At 40.2% G+C, this 13,305-nt stretch overlaps 1 pseudogene; it reads right to left on the minus strand.

The window, feature by feature from the left end:
* Nucleotides 1-11,466, minus strand: part of LOC102812979 — a 34,666-nt pseudogene extending 23,200 nt beyond the window's left edge.
* Nucleotides 11,467-13,305: the final 1,839 nt, after the last annotated feature.

The raw sequence follows: 13,305 nt of genomic DNA on the forward strand, positions 1-13,305 counted from the left end.
TAAGAAAGGATAAACAAACTTTGGTATATACACACAATGGAATATTATGCCACCTTGAAGAATAACAAGGAAAATGCAAGCCACCACATATCATGGATGGACCTTGAGGACATTATGCTGAGTGAAATTAGTCACAAAAGGACAACTATTGCATAAGACCATTATTGTAAAAGCTTACAAAAATATACCCATACTAATAGGATAAAACAACATCTTTGTTGGTTGCAGTGGGGAGGGGGGTTGGGGAGAAGATGGGGCCAGTAGAGCACAGAGTAGGGGATAGACATATAATTGTTTGGGTGTTGGGGAGGGCAATGCACAAGAAGGGGATTGGGATGGCAAAACAAGTTTGATAGGGGCACACATATGCAGGTTTTCATGGGCTAAATGGAACAGAGGTAAATAGTGATATATGTTCAAACTTAGAACAACAGGGCTCTGTGATACAGAGATTGAGGCATAGACTAAATGGGTAAAAGGAGAAATAGTGTTAAAACATTTGACTGTCTTATTAATATTGGCTTTCTTTGACTACTACTGTAAAATAGACACTTGAGTGGGATAGAAAGGAATATTGGGAAACATAAATATAGAATTCTTGAAGCCCATCTTCAACCTATAACTGATTGTTGTTGTTGTTATGTGCTGTGGAGTTGGTTCTGACTTATGGCAAACCTGTATAGGGTCTTCAAGGAGCAGCTGGTGAGCTTGCACCATCAACCTTGCGGTTCAAACCGACCTTTCGGTTCAGCACATTAACCCACAGTAGCACACCAGGACTCAGGGTTTCTGAGGCTGTAAATCTTCACAGAAGCAGAAAGCCTCATCTTTCTCCTATGGAACAGCTGGTAGTTTCAAACTGCTGACTGTGAGATTAACAGCCCAATTGGTAACCACTACACTACCAGAATACCTAAAAGGATATCGAGAATTTGCCCAGTGGAGTAGGCTTCCTGTGACACATTGGTAATCTATAAGACCTTAGGTGGAATACTGAGCTCCATCCAAAAACTTTTGAAGTGAGACAATCCTACTTGAAAAGACAAGCAGACCAACCTGGAATAGCTAGAGGAACAGATGATACTTCTTGAAACACAGACCAGCAGGAAAAAAAAAAACAAAAAACAAAAAACAAAAAATATGATTGTCTGATTGGCTAATACAAGTACAAGCAAGTTGTTCACTGTGGAGCCATGATGACAAATCATCAAGTCCCTTCAGGACAAATGCCCCTCTAAGACTGAAACACAAAGGGAACATGTGAGCAGGCATGCAAGGTTGCTGGTGACCATGTCGGGCTGTTGGTGAGTGGAAGAGGGGGAAATGCAGCAATGAAGATATGGGCTGAATTTGATCACATTCCATAGACTCCTGATGTCCTGGAGTTGAGAAAGGGAAGAGGAAGGGCTGGTTGGTCAGAAGTGTAGTAAATTCTGAGGACTTTTGAGCCCATGGACAAGGGCATTGCCAGAAAGGGTTGGACCTAAGAGCAAAACACCCAGCTGATGTGAAGTGAGAGGAGACACGCAAGAATGCCTAAACTTGTAGGTAGTACCCATTTGACTTGCTTTGATGCCTTGATGATCAAAACTTGACTAGAGGAAGATAAAAAAGAAAAACACAAAAACAATTAATAAAAGAAACAAGTGTAAATTGCATTTGATGAACTTAACATACCCTTATGGATGTTGTTGTTGTTATTGTTGTTAAGTGTCGTCAACTTGGTTCCGACTCATGGCGACCCTGTATAGGGTTTTCAAGGAGCAGCTGGTGAGCTTGTACCACCAACCTTGTGGTTCAAACCGACCTTTAGGTCCAGCACATTAACCCACAGCAGCACACCAGGACTCCTATTTGTGGAAATAGTACCTCAAAATACCAACTGAGAAGGAAGGAGTCTTCATATCTAAGATCAATCCTATCCCCTCTGTATATAGGGTTGATAAGGAAGGGCAATTTAAACATTGGCTACCTAAAATAGGAGAGGCTATAAAGGCACAAAGTGACTGGCTTACAAGTTTTCAAGAGGGAGTTTAGCTTTAGAGTGTGTGGGATAAGGTAGAATCCACACTTAATAGTTTTCATCTTGACTAAACAGGTGGTGAAAGGTGATGGGGAAAGATTCTTATGATTCAATAGTGAGTAATTATTATCGTGACTGATTACAATTGTTGCAACTGTAAAGAAAGAGATTTTGTAGCAAAAAGGGGGGAATGGTTAATCTCACAGTCCAGAAACAGAGAACCTTAGGACCATCAAAGGAGACGAGCACAAGCAGAATGTGGGACCCTATCCAGATAATTAGCGACACCAGAGATGGAGACAGAGATGAAGGCATGGAGAGCAAAAGCAGCTGAGGAGTCTAGACTCATGGAAAGAAAAAAGGCTGCATGCTGGCCTCCAGGTGCTGGTGGCTGGCTTGTAAAATGTGTCATTTGGTTGTTTAAATTACTATATATCCCTGAGTGTTTTTGTGTACATCTACCTCCCCCCTAAAAAAAAAACACAAAACCACCACCACCAACAACAACAACAAAACACCCCAGAGGGAATAGAAGTAAATATTGTTGAATGAAGATGCACCGAGGAGATTGTAATTATTGCAATGGAATGATGAGTGTAAAGCTGATGCACCCCATGCAAACTGTCACTCAATTCACAATAAAAACTTTAAAAACAAGAAGCTATCTGAATAAGTGAGAAGTGATTATAATTTCTATAACCATAATGACAGTCAAGTTGAAAATAAGTGGCTTATTTGTGATGTATTTTGGGGTTATAATCAGCAGTATGGTATTAGACATATGGGAAGAGGAATAATAAAAATAATCAAGATGACTTCCAGGTTGCTGACTTTAGCAGACTGATTTATTGTAGTGTCTTTTGTTCATATGGTGAAGCCTCAGAAATGCAAACATTTTATTGAGAGTCTGAAAGAAAGGGTACTAATATTATGTCCAATGATAGCTGCATTCCCTTGGTTTACTTTTCTTTGGAATGGGGATAAATAGGGATCTCTTCCAATTAGTTGGTCCAGTAGCTATTGTCCAAATGTCTAGGCATACATGAGTGCCAACAGTGCTGCATCACTTTGCTGAAGGATTTCTATTTGCATTCCATCAGTTGCCAGAGCTTTTTCTTTGTCAATGCTATCAATGTGTCTTGGACTTCTTTCTTCAGTACCATTGGCTCTTGATTGTGTGCTACCTTTTTAAATTGTTGAACCTTGACCATTTATTTATTTATTTTTTTATTTTTTGGTGTAGTGACTTTGTGTATTCCTTCTATCTTCTTTTGACGATTTCTGCATCATTCAATATTTTGCCCTTATTGAACTTCAATATTGGCAGTCAAGGCTTGAATTTTTATAGAACATTTCCTTACCTTTTGGTTTTCTTATTCCAGTTTTTGCAAATTTCATTATAATGTTTGACTTTATCTTCTTAATGTGACCTTGGAAATTTTATGTTCAGCTTTTTTATCTCTTCATTTCTTCCTTTTTGCGTTGTTATCTCTATGCTGTAGAGCAAGTTTCAGAGTGTCTTCTAACATCCATTTTGGTCTTTTCTTCCTGTTTTTGTTGTCAAGTACCATCAAGTCAGTTCCAACTCATAGCAACCCTGTATAGGTTTTCCAAGGAGTGGCTGCTGAGCTTGAGCCACCGACCTTGCAGTTCAGCACATTAATCTGAAGTGCCACACCAGGGCATATTATATTTGTGATACATGAGTGACTTCAATGGGTTATGACAAGAATACATTTGAATACATGATTTACTTTTTGGAGAAGTCTAATTTAAAAATGTAAATTTGCCAAATGTTAGCATGTAGGTTTTATTTAATACCATTGGAATATATGAGAACATTTTTGGATTACAGAAGTTACAGGATAGAACTCAGAATCAAGCTGTAAGTAAATGCAGCATTTAGTGTTATGTGAATAAGAATTAGTAGTTAGTAAATGAGTGTGAGAAAGCAAACACAGAGGCAGAAGAAACCAAAATAAAAACATATGCAAAGAAGATGAACAAGGTAAGAACAGAATTGGTTCTTTGGATTTGGCAACTCTGACAATACTTGTTTTAATCAAGTAATGGGGACAGAACTAAATAAAAGATGACAAGATTGGAAGATAAAATTTTCATAGGTTTCACCCAATAATATTTGCTTATAGAGTTTAGTCTTAGAGTACCTTCATAAATGCATGAAACAAGTAACAAGTAATGAAAATGAAAAGTTGCTTAAATTTCTGCATGTGGGTAGTCCAAATTTTACTAATTTTCTTTATATGTTTGATGTGTTGCACAAGTTTTATTTTCATGACTGAATTACTGAATTTACAATTTGTGTAAGCCATGGTGGTTTAGCGGGTTATGCAATGGGGTACTAACCACGTGGTCCGCAGTTGGAGTCCATCAGCTGCTTCATACAAGAAAGAGGAGGCTTTTGGTTCCCTTAAAGATTCACAACTCAAAAACTTACATACAGTTGTAGGGTCTCTCTGAATGAGAATAGATTCAATGGTAGTGGGCTTAGGTTTTTGGATAACAACAGGTCAGGAATTCACATTGAATATTATGGAATATATTGCATTACAATCATTCATTACGAATGCCTTATGCATTCAGGGAAACTAGCACAGGAGCAGAGGTTCACATGTCGTGCCAAATGGAAAGCTAATTCAATATTCCCCTTTAAAAATCATTGTTTCAATGTTAAGTAGATGGATGCTTTAGGAGTAATGAGAAATGCCAACTTTTACCCCAAAGTCATCCATTGGTATGTGAAACCAATTAAGAATGATTGGAAATAAATACCATAAGACAATGGTATATACATTTAGATACTTTCTAAAGTGGAAATTATATTTAGGTTTTATGTTCATATCATTTATGGCACCAAAAGCAGGGTACTTATTAAACTGAATACTAAAATGAGTAACATTATATAATTTTCAATACGTACCAGCAAGTTTGGATATTTTCATATAACTACAGCTTCTATATCATTTTGTACTATATTGCAATTTGCTTAGATACAGTTAAACAGCATATGAAGCAGAAATTCACAACCAATTTCATGTGAATATCTGTGTCATATGCTTCTTTTTCTAGTAAGAACATTATGTTTTGACATTTTCATTATGTAAATGATTGCTGAAAAAAACAATTATCTTCCTATTCGATATTTTAAATTAATTTATAAGAGCCTTCATAGCAATGTCAGATGTTCACAAGTGTCTTAGGTTGGCTGCAAATCAACAATTAATAGTATTATCATAATGTTCTTCATGTGTCTTTTAGGCTGTCCATGGTCTATTTCCATAACAGCATTCCTGGATTTAAAATTAGTAAACTCAGAAATAAATGGAATATTTTAATGGTAAACTTTCCCTGTGTCAGGTATAATTGAAGTGACTGTACACATTTTGGAGTCCTGATGTAGGGCTGTAGGATTAGCACCGGACTGCTATCCACGAGGTTGGTGGGTCAAACCCCACTAGCCATTCCTTGAAAGCCCTACACAGGTTCGCTATGAGTCAGTAATTAGCAATAACAACATACACATTGTAGAATCTGGCAAAGTAGAAATTAAGTTATAGATACATTTATTTGGGATTCCTATGAATATATTTAACATTTTAATATATTATCTTTACAAAATTATATTGAAAGTTATTATTCAAGAAGGTGATCAAAATTTAGTTTTAGACCCCCAGTTTAGATTTTGATTGAGGACTGTATAATTATTGATCACCTTCTTATGTAACAACAAATTTCAATATCATTTTTTAAAGAGAATGCATTAGACTTAAATATATTCAAAGAAATCCAGAGTAAACATATCTATACTTATGCAGCCCCCACCCAATCTAAATTAGGAGCCCTGGTAGCGTAGTGGATTATGAGCTAGGTTGCTAACCATGAGGTCAGTAGTTCAAATCTACCAGTTGCTCCAGTGGAGAAAGTTGAGGTTTTCAGCTTCTGTAATGACTTACAACCTTAGAAACCTATACAGATTTGCTGTGAGTGGGTACTGACTCCAAGACACACAACCACCAACAACCACAAACTAAATTAATTATTAAATTATTGCAATAGATTCTGACATAGGAACGGCTCCAAGAATTTCCTATCACTGTAGGATAAACACTACACTGGTAATCACAAGGTTGTCATCTCATTCAAACCCACCAATCACTCTGTGAAAGAAAGATGGAGCTTTCTGCTCCCATGAAGGTTTACAGCATTGGAAACCCTATATAAGATTGCTGTGAGTTGGACTGATTTAATGGCAGTAAGATTAGATTTTTTTACCGAGTATAATAACATTAAAGTTAAAACCAGAGATCATATCACAAAATGAGTGTGTCTGATAGTATGAGGCATTGGAATTATCAAACTCTGAAGGAAATACTTATCTAAATACAAGACCCAGAAACTGATCTATGAAAATTTATTCTAATCACTGAATGTGTAAGTCAGTTGATAGTAGCTGACTCGTTAGCTGTAGCAAGCTCTGAATGACAGTTTTCTTAATCTCATTTGGATATTTATTTCCACAATTTATATGTGTCTCTTTCTTTAAGAGGCTCTCCTTGTTTCACTATTTAAAAAATACTTATTATTGTTGAAAACATACAAAACAAAGCACCTACCAAATACATAATTTCTACACGTTAAAATTCTGTGATAATGATTGCATTTCCCAAGGTCTGCAACAATAATTGCCATTATTTTCTGAATTACCCCTATACCTTGTAGCCAGTAGGATGTGGACTGTTGACAGCCACCCCTGGATGTCCCATATTAGCATAGCCTTGAGGGCATGCAACTTTGGCTTTCTTCCATATCAGATGAAACATCTAAGAGTGAGTCAAGTCCTGGGAAAGAAGTTGTCCAGAACACTTAGCTGGAAACATTGGGAAGTGATCTGCAAACTGTTGTTACCACTCTGTCAAGTAGATCCAGGTGCTGGCATTGACAGATGCAATTCTCCAGGACATGCCTGTGATGGAGGAGATGGGGAGTTTTCCACACACCCAACAATCTGACTGATTCCTCATGTCTGCAATCATTGCCCAACTGGCAAAAACATTACTGCATACATTAAGTGTGGAATAGCAGAAAGTTAAGAGGTACTAACAGAGGCAAGTTATGTCCACTGAGTAAAACACATGCTGTGGAAGGGGAAGCACTCAAGACAGCCCCTGGTTGGGGCCATTTACCTGGTTTTCAATACCAATTGGTTTGCCCCTGAGTGCTATCTTGGGACAGGAGGCTTATGTAGTCAAGTGCTCCTTAGACTTAAAACAGAAGTCCCCCATGTGATGGGGTCCCTCTTAGGATGGAAAAATTGTAGACTCTTAGGAGGTGCTGGATGAAACCAGAAAGATACTTGTAAAGCTAATTCTAGTCCTATTCTCTACAGGGCAAAAGCCAAACCATCAGGGATCTGTTTGCCATATTCAGGGAGTGAAAACAATGGCTTTTCCCAGGGCAAGTTCCTGAGGCAATTGCAAGAGAAGACTAGGAGAATATCTAGGCACTGACAAGGGGCAGTTGCTTAAGGTGGATATTTGGATTCTCATAGCCTTTTGAAGTTCATTTGGGAGCATCTGATAGGCACTGTGTCAAGTCTACCTTTGAAATTCATTGATTAATCTCATAATTTCTGGTACTCTTCTTGTCCATTGTTATCATAATAATTGTGTATCTTGGTGCAGGATTTGTTCAGGAACCCGTGCATTGGTCCCACTAGCCCAGTGGCAGTGGGATTATATGAGAGGAAACCTGGTATGGCACTGTGGGATAATGCTCTGAACTTAAAAGCTGGTTTGAACCACAAGGCCGGTGGTTCAAGCTCACTAGTCTCTCCTCAAAAACTCTATACAGGGTCCTTATGAATAGGAACCAGCTCAATAGCAGTTAACAACAACAACAACAATACCATACAATGCCCATATCATCTGCCCAATCCTAAACCTTGTGTATAGTGAAGTGGGTTCCCTGTTCACTACTGATGTCAATGGGTATGCCTTGATCATACAGAACTGGGAGAGACCTTGAATAGTGGAGTAGCCCATTTGGACAGGTATGCTTACAAGAGTCCAGTAATGATGTCTGCACATGTTTCAGTGAATCCATAGTTGTCAAACATAGGGCGGGGCTCTGTGTAATCTACTTACCAATGTTTGGCTGACATGTCGGCCCTGGGTGTCCCACTCGTCTGGTAGGGAATGGACTTACAGCTTTCTAATGAGCAGCTAAGAGACTGTTGGAAAGCCTGCACAATTTGCATCATAGAGAGGGGAAGGCCCATATCCTTGGCGATAGCCCATAGTATACATTGCCCTTTATATCCCACTTTTCTTTGTAGCCCCTCAGCCACTTGTTCTACCAGTGCTTGCTGTACAGCATGCAATCAGGCCAACTTTTTAGCTTGACTATTTCCCAATGGAGTAAGGGGGCTATGAGCCTCCATATGAAAAGCACCAGTGTCCACAGCATGTTTGCAATCCCAAATGTTCTACCATAGCTCCATTCTACAGAAGGGTCACTGGTTTACTAGCCACTCTTACTCTTTTCACTGTGTTAGCCATAATGTCAGTTCTTTATATACTGTCTAGCAGTCCATGCACAGAACTATGGGACTGGGCTGGCCCATTAGTATCATCCAAGCAGCCCTCAACTCAGCACACTGACTACTCTGCTCTGTGCCCTGGTTGATCCACATACCTTCCATGACTGGTTGTAAAGCCAATGTAGTTCATTGTTGGGGGTTATCTCAAGCTGAGCCATCCATGTACCAGACTGCCTCAAGAATTTGCTCAATGCCTGTTTGCATGTGACTTGCATGGAGGTGCTTTCATTGTTGGTGGCTGGTGTCTTCCATCAGTGACATAGGTAATTGATCCAAGAATCTGATATAACTCAGCACTCAAGGGGCTGGTCAACAGGACACTTTTCATCTGTAAATTTGCATGTCATTTGGCCAATATGCTGCATAGGGCCACTCCCAACTGGGACTTATCAAATTACTTTACCCAAACCTGCATAGGGCTGTTGTTGTTGTTATGTGCTGTAGAGTCGGTTCCAACTCATAGGCACCCTGTACAGGGTTTCCAAGGCTGTAAATCTTTACGGGAGCGGAAAACCTCATCTTTCTTATACCGGACAGCTGGTAGTTTTGAACTGCTGACCTTGAGGTTTTCAGCCCGACTCGTAACCACTACGCTACCAGAGCTCCTTTGTAGTGCATTCAAACTATTACAAAGGTTCCTTTTGTGATGACTTCTACAAACTCTAAACAGCTATATACTGCATACAGTTGCTTTCCTAAAGTGCTATATATGGTTTCTGCACCTTTCCATCATTAAGACCAAAATCCTAAAAGAATACAGTGACAATTTTGCTGTTGTCAAAGGCCCAGACATACCCTTCTGGGTAGCTGGCAACATCCAATTCACACTTTTGTCCTGCAGATATGGTCCAAAGACTCTGCATCTAATTTATTGCTACATTGGGCTCATTAAAGGAGCTATGCCTAAGGGGTCAAGTTCCAACTGCTTCTTTTTTTTTTTTTAACTAGGCAGTACAGTAGCGTAGTGGTTACGAATTGAGCTGCGAACCTTAAGGTCAGCGGTTCGAAACTACCAGCCGCTCCGCGGGAGAAAGATGAGGCTTTCTACTCCCGTAAGGATTTACACCCTCGGAAACCCTGTACAGGGTCTCTATGGGTCAGAACCGACTCGACGGCACTTAACAACAACAACAAAGGCAGTACAGGGGTGCAAAATCTATGCTAGATGGGGAATAAAAGGCCTCCAATGCTCCAACATTCCCAAGAATGATTGCAATTCCTTTAATTAGAGATGGGGAGTGCTTTAACTTTAAGCATTACAACCTCAGAAACCATCTTTGTCTGAACTAACCATGCAACATGCAAGAATTTGACAGGTGATCTGGGCCCTGCAGTTTACCATTGTTGATGGACCATCCTCTGGAACTTAGGTGTGAGACTAGCTGCAGACTTACTTGTTGAAACAAGGGCAAAGAATCACATGCTAATATGACATCATCAAAATAATAGAATAAATGAATGCCTGTAGGTTTATGCTACTTTTCTGCTCCTGAGCAACTAGCCCATGGCACACTGTGGGACTGTGGGTGAGAGTTGTCAATGATCAGTGTTCTCCATGCCATTCAAATGCAAACTATTCTTGGATGTCAGAGTCAATGGGCATACTAAAAAAAGCATTAGCTAGGTCATGCACAAAATGATAGTCACCCAAGCATTCCTCAGTATCATAGAGGAAGGAAGCAATGTTAGGTACGATTGCATGAAGAGGGTCATCACCTTATTAAGCATTCAGTAGTCTATGGTCCTACACCATAATCTGTCAGAATTCCACAGTGGCCATGCCAGGCTACTGAAGTGATTTGGCTACAGTGACTGTGATCTCCTCATGCCCCCCAGGTAGGTGGTATTGACTCATGTTAACTACCTAGTGAAGTGGGATTAAGTGGACTGGAGTCTACTTTGCCAATCCCAGAATTACAGATTTTACCACATGGACACTTAAACAAAACTTTTTTGTGGTGGTCATAAGTGCCATCCCTCCCAGTATGCCCATCCTTAGGACATAATCAGGGAGAGGATAAATGTATACTTTACATTCTTTGTGAGGTAAACAGCCAATATATAGGGTCAAAGCCACTTGGAACACTTTAACTATTTTGTCCCATATCCATCAATAGCACTCAGTGGCACCTGGAACCAGTGGATGTATCCATGAACTAGGGTGCACTCAGTCCTGGTGTCCACAAAGATTAAAACAGTTTGTTTATTTCTTGGAGACCAACGGATGATTAATTCCACATTGGTCTTCTGATTCCCCAATAGTCTCCATATACAAGGGCTGGGAGGGGGTCTTGGCCCCACCCTTCGTGAAGAGGAGTAGACATAATCCATGCTGGGGGCATGCTAGGAGCCGAAAGCCCCTGAGAGCCCTTTCTGCCTCATGAATTGCTATTCAAGGAAGAGTTTCTTCCACAGTTTCACCAGGGCTTTGTTAGGCTGTTTGTCAGTTTTGTCTCAGGGGGTGCCCCCAGAAGGCAATCAATCCACATTTGCTTTCTAGTAATTCAAACTGGACCTTTCTCATTGCCTGTTTTGTTTGTGCACTCGACTCTCCCCTGCATTACCACAGCCTGGTCATTACAGTAGCACACACCTTTTTGGTTTCACCCAGGTTGTCTACAGCCTGAGCAGCCTGAAACACTAGCTGTTCCACCAAACGGGTCGGTACAGAAACCAGGGTTCCTTACCCTTGGTTAGAAGCAGATTGTAAAATCTCATCCTTCATTCCACCTGTGGCCAGCTCATTATCTGGACCCCGATAATGTTCTGCATAAATTGCGTTCTTCATCCCAAATTCCCTAATCATTTCCTGCTGTTCCTCCATAGTTGTCCAGTGTATGGGGGAAGTCAAAATATCTCCTTCATTTGGCCAAGCTGCCCTTCAGGCTGCAATCACCCACACCAGAAGTGATACGACATGATTCTCATTGATTGCAGCATAGACATGTTGTCTCAATGCAGGATGGGTGGTAATATAAGCCCTTTTAGACATCTCAAGGTCAATGAGGACTATCCCATCTGCTCCTGTGTCCCATATGTGGAGGAACCAAGCAGCCACAGACTCTTTCTTTTTCTGCCTGTATCAAGTTGCGAGTTCTACTAACTGAGTAATGATGAATAATGAGTTGTAGGCAATCGTGTGCTGAGAAATTAGTAGTATCCATGCCGGCTTGGTGTAATCAAGTAATCAATTTAGTAATCAAAACCGGTCTGTCCTCAGAATAGGAGACCTCTATCTCTGCCCAGTTTTCTCCTTCTGACTCAGTTGAGGACTCTAACAGGTCCCAACCTTGGGGTTCCAATCCAACTTCATAATTACTTCTCACACACATGCCTCGGTACGCACCACCCTTTTACTTTAATCAAGCAGCAGGCTTGAGGCTCCATGGAGGAATTAGATGTTTGCAATGGACAGTGAGGACTTCAATGGTGCTATCCTGTGTTACCTGAGCCTCGGGTTCTAAAAGCAGATCACTCAACAGTCTCTGCACATCTGTCTGTGCAATAATCTCTGCTTCTGTAGCAGCATGGACATTGCATGTGAGGATACAGAGGCAACCAAAGCCCTAGTTTTTTTCTTAACTTTAAAGACCTCCAATGTCCTGTAGGAGTTCTATCAATCTTTGCAGCATTTTGGGGCATACTCACACTCCAGTTCCCAGTCTCTAGCAACTCTGCTCAGGACCAAAATAGAGGCCTATGGCCATCTTGAGATCACCTCAACAGAGACCTTTTCTTTTCTGGGGTCTGGGATTATTTCAGTCTCCTAGCTGACTCACCAGTTGTTGGGATTTAGATCCAGAAGAAAAAAACCGTCTGAATAAGTAGTTTCTAAGAGACCAAATAAACAACCAGGAATCCGTTCAAAATACATTAATTTATTACAGAGAAAATAAATAAATACATACATACATATATACATACATATACACATACATACATACATACATACAAGACTTAGTTTGCCAACAGGAAAACTTATTAATCAGGGTGTGACCTCCAGTAATGGCTGACTGGGCAGTGAAGTTTTTCTGCCCAAGATGTGTGGACTAGGGTTTGCTCATATTATGGGATATACAAGCTTCACATGCATCAGGGCAATTAAGGTTGGTATGTAGAACATGGAAAAGATAGGAAACTACATAGTGCAGTGCTGCCTGTCCCTTTCTAAATAACAAAGAGCTTCAGTTGGTATAGTGGGAAGAAAGAGCTGTTGACTCCTTCCTAGCGTATCTATAACTAAAGTATGAGAACAAGGAGTTTTCACATATGTATAGCACAAGGAGGGGCTGTCTTCTCCTTCTTAGTATATATATAACTAAAGCATGAGAGCAGAAGAATTGTTTCAGTTGACATTGTTGTTAGGTTCCATTGAGTCAGCACCAACTCATAGTGACCCATGCACAGCAGAACGAAACAACATCCCATCCTGAGCCAACCACACTACCGTTGACATCCTTGAGTCCATCAATGATGTCACCTGGCCAATCCATCTCATTGGGGGTCTTCCTCTTTTTCTCTGACCTGTCATCTTACTAAGTATGATATCCTTCTCTAGCAACTGTTCCTTCCTGACAACATGTCCAAAGTATGAGAGACCTAGTTTGGCCATCTTGGCCTCTAAGGAGCACGCTGGATGCACTTCTTCCAAAACAGATCTATT

Source organism: Chrysochloris asiatica, unplaced genomic scaffold (genome assembly GCF_000296735.1).
Source record: "Chrysochloris asiatica unplaced genomic scaffold, ChrAsi1.0 scaffold00216, whole genome shotgun sequence".
In the NCBI taxonomy this organism is placed as follows: Eukaryota; Metazoa; Chordata; class Mammalia; order Afrosoricida; family Chrysochloridae; genus Chrysochloris; species Chrysochloris asiatica.